Source organism: Trachypithecus francoisi, unplaced genomic scaffold, assembly GCF_009764315.1.
Source record: "Trachypithecus francoisi isolate TF-2019V2 unplaced genomic scaffold, Tfra_2.0 Lachesis_group5, whole genome shotgun sequence".
Taxonomy (NCBI): domain Eukaryota; kingdom Metazoa; phylum Chordata; class Mammalia; order Primates; family Cercopithecidae; genus Trachypithecus; species Trachypithecus francoisi.
The window spans coordinates 84,488,243-84,500,585 of NW_022681470.1; the positions used below are offsets into that span (position 1 = coordinate 84,488,243).

Consider the following 12,343-nt stretch of genomic DNA (forward strand, 5'->3'; position numbering starts at 1 on the left):
GCACCCCTTAATTAAGCTTTCTATATCCAGCAAAACTATCCCTCAGAAATAAAGGAGAAATCAAGGCATTCCTAGATAAACAAAAACTGAAGAAATTCATCATTTAGCAAATCTTCCCTGTAAGAAATAAAAGGTGCTCTTCAGGCTGAAAGGACTTGAGGCATTAAGTCAAATTCACATGAAATGAAGAATACTGGTAAAGGAAATTACATAGGTAAATATAAAAGGCAGCATAAATATGCAATAATTATGAATGTGTGGTTATGGGCATATAATGGATAAAAATGTAATCTGTATGACAATAACAGCACAAAGGAGGGGAGAATGGAGCTATATAGAAGCAAAGCTTTTGCATATTATTGCAATTAAGTTACCATTAATCCAAACTAGAATGTTATAAGATGTTCATTATAATCCCCAGGGCAACCCATAAGAAAGAGGGAAGGAGTGATCAACTGTGTCAAATGCAGCTGACAGTTTAAGATGAGATCCGAGAATGACCATTTGATTTGGCAACAGAAAGGTCACTGATGAAAAGTTTTAGGGGAATGGTGGGGACAGGTGTCAAACCTGACTAGATGGCTGTAGGTAGAATAGGAGAAAAGGAAGTGGAGATAATGAATATGGATAATTCTTCCAGGAATTTCGCTGAAAATGAGAGCAGAGAAATGAGAATGGAGGTGAGTCCAGGAGATTTTTTAATGGATTTGTATGCTGATGGGAATGCTGCAGAGTAGGAAAAACTGACTGTCTCCTCTGTCACTGTTGTTAAGGGAGAAGTTTGAAGATCAGAGGAAAGTTATTGGAGTATCCTACTTTTCACCCTAAAGTCCCAGGCACAGGAATCTTTGGTTATTGGGAAAATACACACACACACACATTTGTTTGAGTGTGTTTATATTACATAACACTGTACTCATAGATACATTTTTAAAAAATGTCTTAACTAAGATGGCAGTATATGATCATTAACTAATACTTTCAGGCACAACAGACAATCAGAGTGAGGTACCCCATGAATGAAATCTATGTTTCAAATGTCTTCTTGATAATTTTGAATTTTATTCAAAATTTGAAAGGCTGTGTTCTTATCAGCTACAGTTAGATCTATCCTTGACCTTGCCTTGTAGTGAGGTTAACAAGAATAGTAATGACTGTTATTCACTGTTTTCTTCTTGTTCACCCTGCCCACATTATTAGTGTTATCTTCAGGCTGGGCCTTCTTTGCAGACACCTTGTTTAAAAAAACTTTTTATTATAGAGAATTGCAAACATATGTAGGTAATAATATAATGAACCCCAGTAGATTCATCATTCATCTTCCACTATTATCAACTTGTTACCTACAAAGCTGGTCCCCCACAAAATGGAGTATTTCCCTCCCTCTTTGGTGTCCCAAAGCCAGTTTGGAAAAACAAAAGCAAGTGTCAAGTAGTGCAGGCTTTATTGGATGGCCACGGAATTGAGAAGAAGGAGCTTGGTTCACGAATTAACTTCTCAGCTTGTGAAAGTCAGGAAGTCACAAATATAGGGCCTCTTCAATGAAGGGGTTAGGCACTAAAAGCTAGGGGACAAATATTCATGTCTTTTTTGGAATGGACAGAGAACTTCTCAAAACTAGAGTATTACCTTCCTTTTTTTTTTGTCCTTTTATGGTTTCTTCCAGTCATTGTCATGGTGATTATCAACTGTCATGATGCTGGTGGGAATGTCATTTAGCATGGAAATTAGATTATAATGAAGTTAGAAGTTCTTCAGAGGTCAAGCGAGCTGCCATCTTGATCTCACCAGTGTTTGGTCATGTGGGGCACCTTTTGACCACAGGTATCCTGTTTCCTAAAGGTAAGCCAGGGTAGAAATTCACCTGTCACATAGGCATGTAATGTACAGAAACCTATGGCCTGTTCACTTCCCCCGTCCTGTAATATTTTGAAGATAATCCCATATATAATATTATTTCATCTGATAATGTGTATCTCTAAAACACAACGACTCTTTTAAAAAATCTAACTACAATCCCATTATCACACCTGAAAAATAATTTGCAGGGAAAATCTTTGCACTAAAAGCCAGGTCAAGAAAGAAAGAAATGTGTCTTTAGTAGAGTAAAGCTGAGGTCATTATTTAACAGGGAGTAAGGTCAAAGTCGTATTAATTGGAGGAAGATCCTGTCTTTGCATAGACTAGCTGGAGGTCATTTCTCTAGTAAATCAGACTGGCAGTCCTTGAAGAAAAAGTAATGTTTGTGGTGGTGGGTTACGCTTGTCTTCAAGGTATTTTAGGAGAGAAGCTCGCCTTGGCATTGCTGGTGGAGTGGGACTGAGGTAGCATGGAAGTGGCCAATTCCCGCCCCACGTTTGTGAAACTAAAGCACCACATCCTCTCCCCACTTACCAGAAGCAGGAGTTGATGACAATCACGTTCTCATCCAGCTCAAATCTGATGGGGTAGAGTTCGTAAGATTCAGGAAGTAATGAACCGGGAACTCTCTTATTCCATGGACTGTGGTCTGGATCACTAGGCTGGCAGGGCTTGGAGGAAACAGGCAGGGAACAGCAGAACTGTGTAAGGGAACAGTTACTGTAGGAGGAAGCAACGGCCACCCTTGAAAGGCCTTAAGGCTTGGTCTTTTTCTCCTGGGTGGGAAGGAGCCAGCTGACCTAATCAAGGCAAGTTGTCAACTGTTTGGGGCAGTTACTTGAAACTTTAGTCAAAATAACTCTTTAATTGTCCTTTAACATTTACTTTGTATTTAGTGTGGTGAAGATGGGGGAGGCAGAACTTGGACTGTGGGGAGGGCATGTGAAGGTCTGTGCAGAGAGGAGCACCCACCAGCCCACCAGTGCCCAGCCACAGACGCCACAAGGCACAGTCTCCATTCTCCTTGGAAGAAAGCCCTCCCCTACCCCTGGGAAGAACGGAGCCTGACACAGAGCTTGTGTTCGCCCATATCACACACACTTAGAATTCTGTTCTTGGGGACTCAGGCAGATCTCTGGGAAGCCGAGCTCCAAGTGGTCAACGGGCGGCTCTGAAGTTAGGTTCACTTCTGGATTTCAGTATAATAAAGCAGCCTCCATCCCCAATTTTTGGCATCAACATAGAACAGCTAACTTTAAATTGTTCCAAGGGAAACTATAAAACAAACGACTTTCAATTAAGTTAAATGTCAATACTTGTGAACCAAAAAGTACCTGTATCAGTTTAGAAATTTATGTTATGAAGGTGAAGGACTCGCGCCCAGGAGACAGGTCTGTGCCTTTCTCCAAAGATTATTTTGAGGGCTTCAATATTTAAAGGGGAAAAGCAGGCTGGAGAGGAAAGATGGAGGGTATGTTCACATTACTGAATCCACATGTGGCGATAGAGGGAGCAGGTAGGGCAACAATTACGTATTTGTCTAGCGCTCAGTAAATCGGCACTTTACACAAGATAAGGTGAACATAGAGTGGAGATACTTCACCTTTAATCTGTAGCTATCTGCTTAGGAACAAAAGGAAAGGCAGTTGCTTGCATGACTCAGCTTTCAGCTTAATTTTTTTCCTTTTGGCAGAGTGAATTTTCGTTTCACAATACCAAAAAAAAAAAAAAAAAGAAAAAGCGGGGTGAGGCTCAGAATAAGGAACAGTCCTTTGGCTTGAGTATTTCATTTTATGAAAAACTCACTCAACTGTTATTTCTCTTTTTTCCACAAGAACGACTAACAGAGCTGCAGACCAGTGTTTGGGGTCATCTGAGTGGAAACCGTCGAAATTGTCGAGCCGACTTTGGCTCACACGTTCCTTATCTCGTTAGGGAGGGAGTGACGAGGCAAATCTGCGGGCTGGTGGTGGCGGTGCCTCCCAGGGTTGCTCGGCTGGGCCGCCGAGGGCTAGACCCGAGCTCTATCCCGTGTGGGCTGCGCGTCCCCCAAAACCCCGGCCGTCAGCGACTGCGGGCACCTGCACGCCGACGAGACCGGCGGGCGGACAGCGACTCGGGTGAGTGTCCTATCTCTCTACTCTAGGGGCGCGGGTGGCAGAGGCTTCCTGTTTTGAGGATGGCGCCACACAAAACAAGTAACCTTAGCCTGAAGGGCCCCGACGCAGGAGGTGGAAGTGCGCGGCCCTGCCCGCCGCGCTTCCCTTCCTCGGAGTGCTTTTTGTGGGCCCTGGGAAAGGGGCTCTTGCTACATAGAGAGGAGCAAAGAACAGGCCTCGCCCGGTCCTTAAAGCGGCGGCACCCTCCACGCCCCACAGTCGCGTCTGTTCGGTCCACAGACTCCCTTCCCAGGCCGGCGCGGAGGCCCAGCAAGCACCAATCTGGAGGAACACAAGGAACCTTTACGGCCGCGCATACCGCATCTCAGTGACAAAGGCGCCCGTTCTCAAGGCGCATGCGCGCAGGCCACCAACTCCAAAGCCAGGCCTCCAGCCCGCGTTTGCTAGAGGGAAAGGTAGCGGGGAGGTGGGGAAAAGGAGAACTGGAGGGCCCTGTCTGCTAAGGTAGCCTCCCATTGGCTCCTCTTGCTCCGCCCTCGGTCGCGATTGGCTATGGGCTGGGAGCACGGGCCGAGCACGCTCCCACGCGCAGAGCTGCATTCGGCAGGCGGACGGCGGCGCAGCCAATGGGAGCGGTCCGCGGGGCGGGGCTTGGGCGCTGGGACTCCCTGGAAGCTGGCGAGTTGGTAAACAGATCCGGAGCGCGTGCCGGGCGTCAGCTCTGTGGCGAGCGCGCGGAGGCGGGCGCAGAGGGGGCTAGAAGGTGACCGCGGATCCCATCTTCCTGCAGCCGGGTAAGGCTGCCACCCGCCGGCCCGCCGAGTGCCTGGGCGCCGTCTGGCTGCGGCTAGAGCTGGGTTCAACACCCACCTGAGCCCTTCTTGCATTTTCTTCATGTGACAGTGCAGCTTCCCCGCGAGTTTCGCTAGCCGCGAGCGTCAGGTCGGGACGCAGAGGGGGCGCCTGAGGTGCAGGGTGGGTCCTCTGCAGCCGTCTCACGTCCCTGGGTCCACCTCAGTCCCTCGGTCCTGCGTCGGGGAGGAGACGAGGGCCACGTGCAGAGCTTTGGGTCCCTGGAACACGCCTGCTGCTTGCCCGACCGTCTTCCGGCTGCCGATCGCCCGTTGCCCGTGCCCTTTGGTCGCCAATACAGCTTTCCTGCTTCGCTTTCTAATAATGTCGTTCTTCACTCCCAGACCCCGTTGCTCTGAGTGTCTGGGGCTCTAGGCTCGTTGCCCCTGGCTGCAGGTTTGGGTCAGAACTTTGACTTCCTTGGCTGGAGCCAACTGTTGGGCTTCACAGGTGGGAATTTTGGGTAAACTTGGGACAGGGGATCCTTGTTGATCCTTTCTTCCTTTCGCTTTCCTTTGGCCTTTCCTCTTACTTCTCCAAACACCGGGGGTCTTGTGAGTAAGGTTTGGGCTTACTCCCCTAAACTCGGAGCCTTTCCGAGGCTCATTCTCACCCATTGCACAGAGGTGACAGCCTCTCAGCCAAACCCTCCTTGGGCGATGGGGAATGCTGCAGGGGCAGGTTTGGGTGTTGGGACTCCCCATTTGGGTGAGAGATGTCAGCTTCCTGAAGGGTGAGAGGCTTTTGTGCAGAGTCTTCCAGCCTGAGTTGGGCCTGCAGCCTGTTGAAAAACTTGTGCACGTTCACTTGGGCCTTGGATCTACGTGACAGGACTGAGTAGCTGGTCATGCCAGGCCTACCTGATTGCCAAAGGATTTGAACATTCATTGATGCCAGCTTGCTAGTTGTCACGCTGTGGATGGGTGGGTCGTCCTGGCAGGAGGGCTCTTGGGAGACTCTTCTTTTGGAGGAAGGCCTTTCTCCTGAGGAGAGACAAAAGGGGAGCTACAGGAGCAGCATCTTTAAGACTCAGGCTGCCGGGCGCGGTGGCCCATGCCTGTAATCTCAGCACTTTGGGAGGCCAAGGCGGGTGGATCACCTTAGGTCAGGAGTTCGAGACCAGCCTGGCAAAAATGGCAAAACCACATCTCTACTGAAAAAAAAGAAAAAATACAAAAATTAGCCAGATGTGGTGGAGGGCACCTATAATCCCAGCTACTCAGGAGGCTGAGGTGGGAGAATTGCTTGAACCTGGGAGGCAGAGGTTGCAGTGAGCCAAGATGGCGCCAGTGCACGCCCCACTGGGCAACAGAGCGAGACTCAATCTCAAAAAAAAAAAAAAAAAAGAAGACTCAGGCAATGGCTTTGAATGTTTTGTTCAGCCTTGCAAATGGTGCGGACTATGCAGAATCGTAATGATTTGGGGCCTAATGTTGGGCAGCTCAAAGGAAAAGTGAACCAGGCAGTCTGGGCACCTCCCTCAGAGCCAGTGTGTTATCTAAGACAAAGTTTTTCAACCTGTGGACTAATGACATTTTGGACCCATAATTCTTTGTTGGCGGGGGGCCTGGCCTATGCATTGTAGGATGTGTAGCAGTATCCCTGGCTTCTGTCTACTAGACTAGCACCACTCCCTACCCCTTCTAGCCATTGTGACCATCAGAAATGTTTCCAGACATTGCCACATGTCCCCTGGAGGGCAAAATCTCCCTTGGTTGAGAACCACTGAGGTAAGACTCTAAAAAGAGTTGTCCTGTGCTGCGAGAGGCCCCTCTGGGACCTGCCCGAGAGTAGGTGAGAGGTTTGGGCAAAGGGTAGTGTTGTGCCTCCTACCCTAACCCAGTGGTAAAAGTCATGTAGATTGGGCTACCTGTGCACCTAGGAGGGCAGAGGCAAAACCTGCAAGCAGAAAGGAGGTAGACATCCATGGGCATGTACTATGCCTGCTAGGTGTGTGGCAGTGACTGCCTGGGTTGGGGGTGCTGGAGAATTGGAAGACTGGTAGCTTCTCGGCTGCAGGCAACAAAGGGCACCCAAAAGATCCCCTAACTGACCAAGGAGTGTTACGGGAAAATCCCGATACATCCCCACAGGATCAATTAACAGCAAGAAAGAGAAACTCATTTCTCTTGCAAGACTAGGGGATTTGCACATGAGTAACTATGGGCCAGTTTTACAATAGGAAACATACTTAAGCTGAGTGCTGGCACAAAGGCTAACTCAGCTATCCACAAGTGGTTCTTCAAGGAGATGCTTTATTCATCCTCACTTTTTGCTCAGACATCTCTGTGTCTTGTGATGTGGAAGGGACCAGGCCTTCATCTGCAGGGAGTAAGTGGCAGGGTGCATTTCAAACATATGTATTTTTACATATACCATCTGAGGGTGCAGCGTGGACATGGGTATAATAATCTGTGGAGTTCTTTTGTAATTATTTGAAACATCAGTGTCAAAGTCAGTGAGCCTTTTATTTTTTTTTTCTCCTTGGGTCAGCCTGCTCATCAAAGAGACATTTTTATGTGTGTATGGAGAAGGATGCTTTACTTCTGAGTCTAAATTTTGCCTTCAGTGTAATCCAGAATTTATGCCCCAAATTTCTAAGTCCCAAACCGATAGGCATGCAGAAAAGCTGAAAAACAGGGATTTCTTGCACAGGGCAAGGAAAACCATCCTAAGCCTATTCAATGAGTTTCTCTTTCTTGCTGTTAATTGATCCTGTGGGGATGTATTGGGATTTTCCTGTAACACTCCTTGGTCAGTTAAAGGATCTTTTGGGTGCCCTTTTGTTGCTTATAGAAAAGGATCAGGAAGGAAGGTCACTTCTCCTTTCTCAAAGAGAAGTTTAAAGAAGGCTATTATTGGGAAGCTGAAAACTTGGCAGGATAATTTTCCAGTAAGAACCATGGACACTGAGTCATTATCTTTGTCCGTTGAAACAAGAGCTGTGTGCAAAATTAGACAGGAATATTTAGACAGAGTTGTCTTGATTTGACAGTGGCATCTGGAGATACTTCTGTCATTCCTGTTAAGCAACAGCCGGGAACTCGGGAGAGCCAGTGGAAAGGAGAGCTAGTGGGAGTGAGGGAGTTCGAGGGTCCTGCTCTTTCTGGAGTTGCACATGTGGAGGGGTGGGAGTCCACAGAGGTGGTTTGTGAGAAGGACCTCAAGGGGAGATAGAACCGAAGGCCTGGATTCAAAGAAATTTATGCAAGTGAAATTTCTAGACTGACTAACTGGCTGGATATATGGCTGAGATTTCTAAGCAGGGGGAGGAGCTGGATGATGGAGGAAGAGTTGGTTTGGGAGAAGGTGGTCATCTTAGTTTTAGACATGATGGGAGCCTATGGGACTTTTTTCTATCCTGTTTGATTAAGGTATAATTTGCATACAGTAAATTCATCCTTCTTAGTGTGCAGTTCTGTACAGTTTGACAAACACACAGTCACATAACCCCTACCGCAATCAAGGTATAGAATAATTTCATCACCCTCCGAAATTTTCCTGCGCCTCTTCCCAGTTGCCTGTGGGTCTTTGAAGCAGTGATGTAGTATGTGTGTGTGTAACTTGGTTTGTTCTGGAAATGGGTTCGGTGGTTGAGAGGCCCTGCCTGGCCTGAGGGTGGGGAGGCATCAGTGTAGAGCCTGTGGAGGAGCTCTGGCCACCCAGGAGACAGTGCAGATGGCAGGGAGGCTGGGGTGTCAAGGACCAGCCTGGGAACTCCCAGGCCTGGGAGTAGGTGGAGGAAGAGGAGCTGGGGGAGGAAGCTGAGGAGGTGAGGCCAGAGAGAAGGGAGGAGGAGGGCTTCTGGGAAGAGTGTGGGGCCAGCAGGAAACACTGTGGGGCAGGGAGTGGCTGAGGAGACCCACTGGCTTGAGCCCTCAGGTGTCACAGAGGGGCAGCTTGGGGTTGGGGCCAGACAGTGTGTGCTGAGGGAGCAGGGAAGATGGCAAGTGCACTCCATCCTTGGGAGATGGTGGCCACGTCCAGAGGGTGGAGGAGAAGCAGAGCCTATAGCAGGCTTGTGGGCTTGAGGGGAGGGCTTTTATGAAAGGAGATTGAAGGCAAAAGAAAAAAAATAGGTCAAGGGCAAGGTCCTGGTGCGGGAAGGAGGAGGGATGGTCAGTGTGGGAGGAGATGGAACAGAGGCAGGGGAAGGGTCTGAGAGGTGTGACCAAGAATGTGCGGTCACTCCTATCTGGTTGCCCCCATTTCTGGAGTAACAAAGGTCCACTAGAGAGGGGTCGCGGCCTTCTGTTTAATGTGAGAGAGCCAGGGGTGGGGTTTGAAGAGCCTTAGGTACTTCGGCATCCGTTGAGAAGTTGATTGTACCCTGTGAGACAGAGTGAGTGAGTGTGTGTGTGTGTGTGTGTGTGTGTATAGAAGGCAGGCAGGAAGGTGTTTCTGGTTCACATGGAAAAGCCCAGTCCCTTACCTCTCCCTACCTCTGCACCATCCATTGGAGTTTTCCGTTTCCCAGAGGTGTGTTTCCTGAGAGAGAGAGGCTGTAGCGCCCCTCTCTGCCTTTGTGAAGACAGCAGGGTTGGTCTGCCTCTCACCTCTCACTATTTCATAGAGTCTCTAGAAGGATCAGTATCTGCGTTGTTTTGAGCATTACTCTTCCTAGACCCCATTACATCCTAGCTTTCAAAACAGCCCTGTGCGTGCTCTCCTTGCTGACCTTCTGTGCTCCAGGGATGCATGGCCCTTTCCTAATCTCTGGGAACTAGGCCTCCTCCAGGTAAGTCATGTCACTTACACATGAGGAGATGAGAAAACGCAGGCCCCAAGAGGAGAAGCGGTGTGCCTGAGGTCATCTGCGCTTGGTGGCGTTGCTGTTGGTCCTCCCTGTCAGCCCTCATCACAATATATGCGGTGTTGTCTGGGAACTGGAGGACCTGGTGGCAAGTCCCTGCTGTCCGCAGGGCTGGATGAGAAGTCCTGGGGACAGTCCACATGAAAAGAAATGTTAAAGTTCAAGCTCAGAGCCTGGGCCCCAGCCCAGTGTTTGTTCTGTGCTTGGCACATTTTTTGTTTGGCACTGATACTGGCTCAGAGGAGGGTAAAAGTAAAAGTCGATTGCCCGGTAAGCTGAAGGTGGTTACTGTTTGACAGGTGCTTGAGCAAACATCTCTAATCTTCCCGAGATTGAAAAAATGCTTGTGGCTCTTGCTCCCTAAGGTGTTTACAGCCAGCATGTGGTCAAGGGTTGGACATTGTGCTGCCGCCAGGCCTGTAGTAGCTCCTGTTTACGCCTGCTTGGCGCTCATGGTTCATGGGCTAGGGCTGATTGGCCTGCTGCGGAACAATTGCTTGCTGGGTTCAGTCCCTCCTCTTTTCCCTCGGTCTTAAACGGGGCGAGGGTGAAGCAGAGGAAGCAGTAGCAATGACTATGTACCCTGCTCCCTCCCTGGGTCTGTGTGGCCACCATGAGTGGGATTATGAAGCTGGCTTGAAAACTCATCTGGCTTTGCTCCTATAAAAGTCACTTTTTGACCAGGGGGGTACTGCTGCCATTTCTGTGGCTGTGCATATTCGGGGGTTCAGGTTCCTCTGGTGCTCAGCCTCCTTTCTTTAGTCCTGGGCTGTAGATGAGGGAGCTCAGGAAGCCACGGAGCCTGGGTGCCTGGGCCGTGCCTCACTGACTCATAATGGTAATAAACTCATGGTGTATATGGGGACAGTGCCAGACCCTGTGGGGGATACAGAACTGGGAAAGAGAGGGCCCCTCTCTCCGGAGCTTACTGTGCAGGAAGGGAAATGGAACAGGCACACACAGAGTCATACAGGGCATGGCGAGGTGACCTTAGGCCATTAAGAGATGAGGGAGTTTAGATGAAAGGAGATGACTTGCCTATAGGGGGTTTACCAGTCCAGCAGGTGGCTAAGATTCCAGCAGGTGGCCAAGATTCAAGCAGGAGAAATGATATTCCATGGGGAGGAGGGAGCAGGCCGTGGAAGTTGGAAAACCTGTGTGGGTGTTGGGCGGGGCCGGGGGTCCATTCTGGCTGAAGCGTTGGGGCACAGAGGCAGCTGGCGAGAGGTATTGTTGCAGAGATGTCTGGGGCTCCACAGTAAAGGGCCTTGCTGGTCAGGCCAGGGAGAGTGGAGATCGACAAGGAGACGGCCACCTCTCCTGGGCCTGTGGTCCCCTCGGGCTCCCTGCTGAGCCTCTTCTCATTTCTCGTTGCGTGTGTAGTTGTTGTCTGTCTAGGGTTGCCCCTTGTCTGGGTTAACTGGGTGATTTTAAAAGCTATAGAGGTTTTGCATACACATGTAGTGCCTGAGGGTTGCATGTGACCTCAGGGCAGAACATGTTTATTTAACCTCCATACCAGTGATGTGTGCATGTCCACACCTGGCCTGTGTGTGGCATTTGGAGGTGATGCTAGTAAAGGTTGGTGCTGGTGTTGAGTGTGGCAAGACTGAGGGCCACATGCCCAATGGCTCCTCCTAGCTCTTACACACCCAGAGGCAGTCTTCAGTGTGGGGTGTCTGCCTCTTTCCACTATTTATGTTTAAGATCAAACTGGCTCTGGAACCAAGCTTTGCCTCTAGTGGGTGGGATCACTGGTCCTGAGAATTGTGATACCCTCAGTCCTGGCAGCTGACGAACTTTCCAGAGCAAGGAGTTTGGCCAGATGGCCTCTGAGAGCCCAGCTGGTCCCAGGATTTTTGTGACTCAGTTTTCTGTAACCAGGAAGACACATTTCAGGATGTAAACCTTACTTATGTCTCATGTTGAGTGACTATTGATTTAGCAAAAAAGGAGTTATTGATTCGGGGCAGTGTTCTTCTCTGCTGTCTCTCAGCTTCCTAGGCAGTAAGAAGAAAGGACTGGAGCCTGAGTCAGACAGGAGTGGAAGGGTCCAGCATCCCACAGCTTTGGCTCTTAGGAGATTGCTCAGCCTTGATGAGCTTTAATTATCCCATCAGTGAGTGGGGATAATACCTCACCAGGTTGTTGTAAGAATTAGAGTTAATATAAAGTGACAGGCAGACAGAAGGGGAATAATAAATGGTAGCTGTTCTTGTTATTATTCCTATCTCATTGAGATATTAAAGCTGAAGTAAAAGTATTTTGAAAGATTAAGAATATAAAACCCAGGCCAGACATGGTGGCTCACATCTATAATCCCAGCACTTTGGGAGGCCAAGGCGGGCAGATCACTTGAGGTCAGGGGTTCAAGACCAGCCTGAGCAACATGGTGAAACCCTGTCTCTATTAAAAATACGAACAAATTAGCTAGGTGTGGTGGCACCCACCTGTAGTCCCAGCTACTCAGGAGAATCAGCTGTACCTGGGGAGGTTGAGGCTGCAGTGAGCTGTGGTCATGCCACTGAACTCCAACCTGGGCAATAGAGTAAGACTCTGTCTCAAAAAAAAAAAAAAAAAATCTCTCTCTCTCTCTCTCTCTCTCTCTCTCTCTCTCAGCCTGATTTCGAGGCTTGGGACTTCAGGCGCAGGAGTCTGGGTTTTATATATATGTCTACATACATGTCTACAGGTAGAG

The 12,343-nt window shown here is 49.0% G+C and overlaps 1 protein-coding gene across 2 annotated transcripts in view; it reads left to right on the plus strand.

Annotated features, from left to right (window-relative positions):
* Positions 1-3,565: 3,565 nt before the first annotated feature.
* COQ8A (coenzyme Q8A) overlaps positions 3,566-12,343 on the plus strand; it is a 42,235-nt gene continuing 33,457 nt past the window's right edge. Inside the window, exon 1 of one of the 2 annotated variants that reach the window (XM_033200691.1) lies at positions 3,566-3,980. The gene's annotated coding sequence lies outside the window, so the exon portion shown is untranslated. Of the gene's footprint in view, positions 3,981-4,616; positions 4,775-12,343 lie in introns of those variants that run through there. The other variant, XM_033200690.1, reaches the window with a different exon arrangement.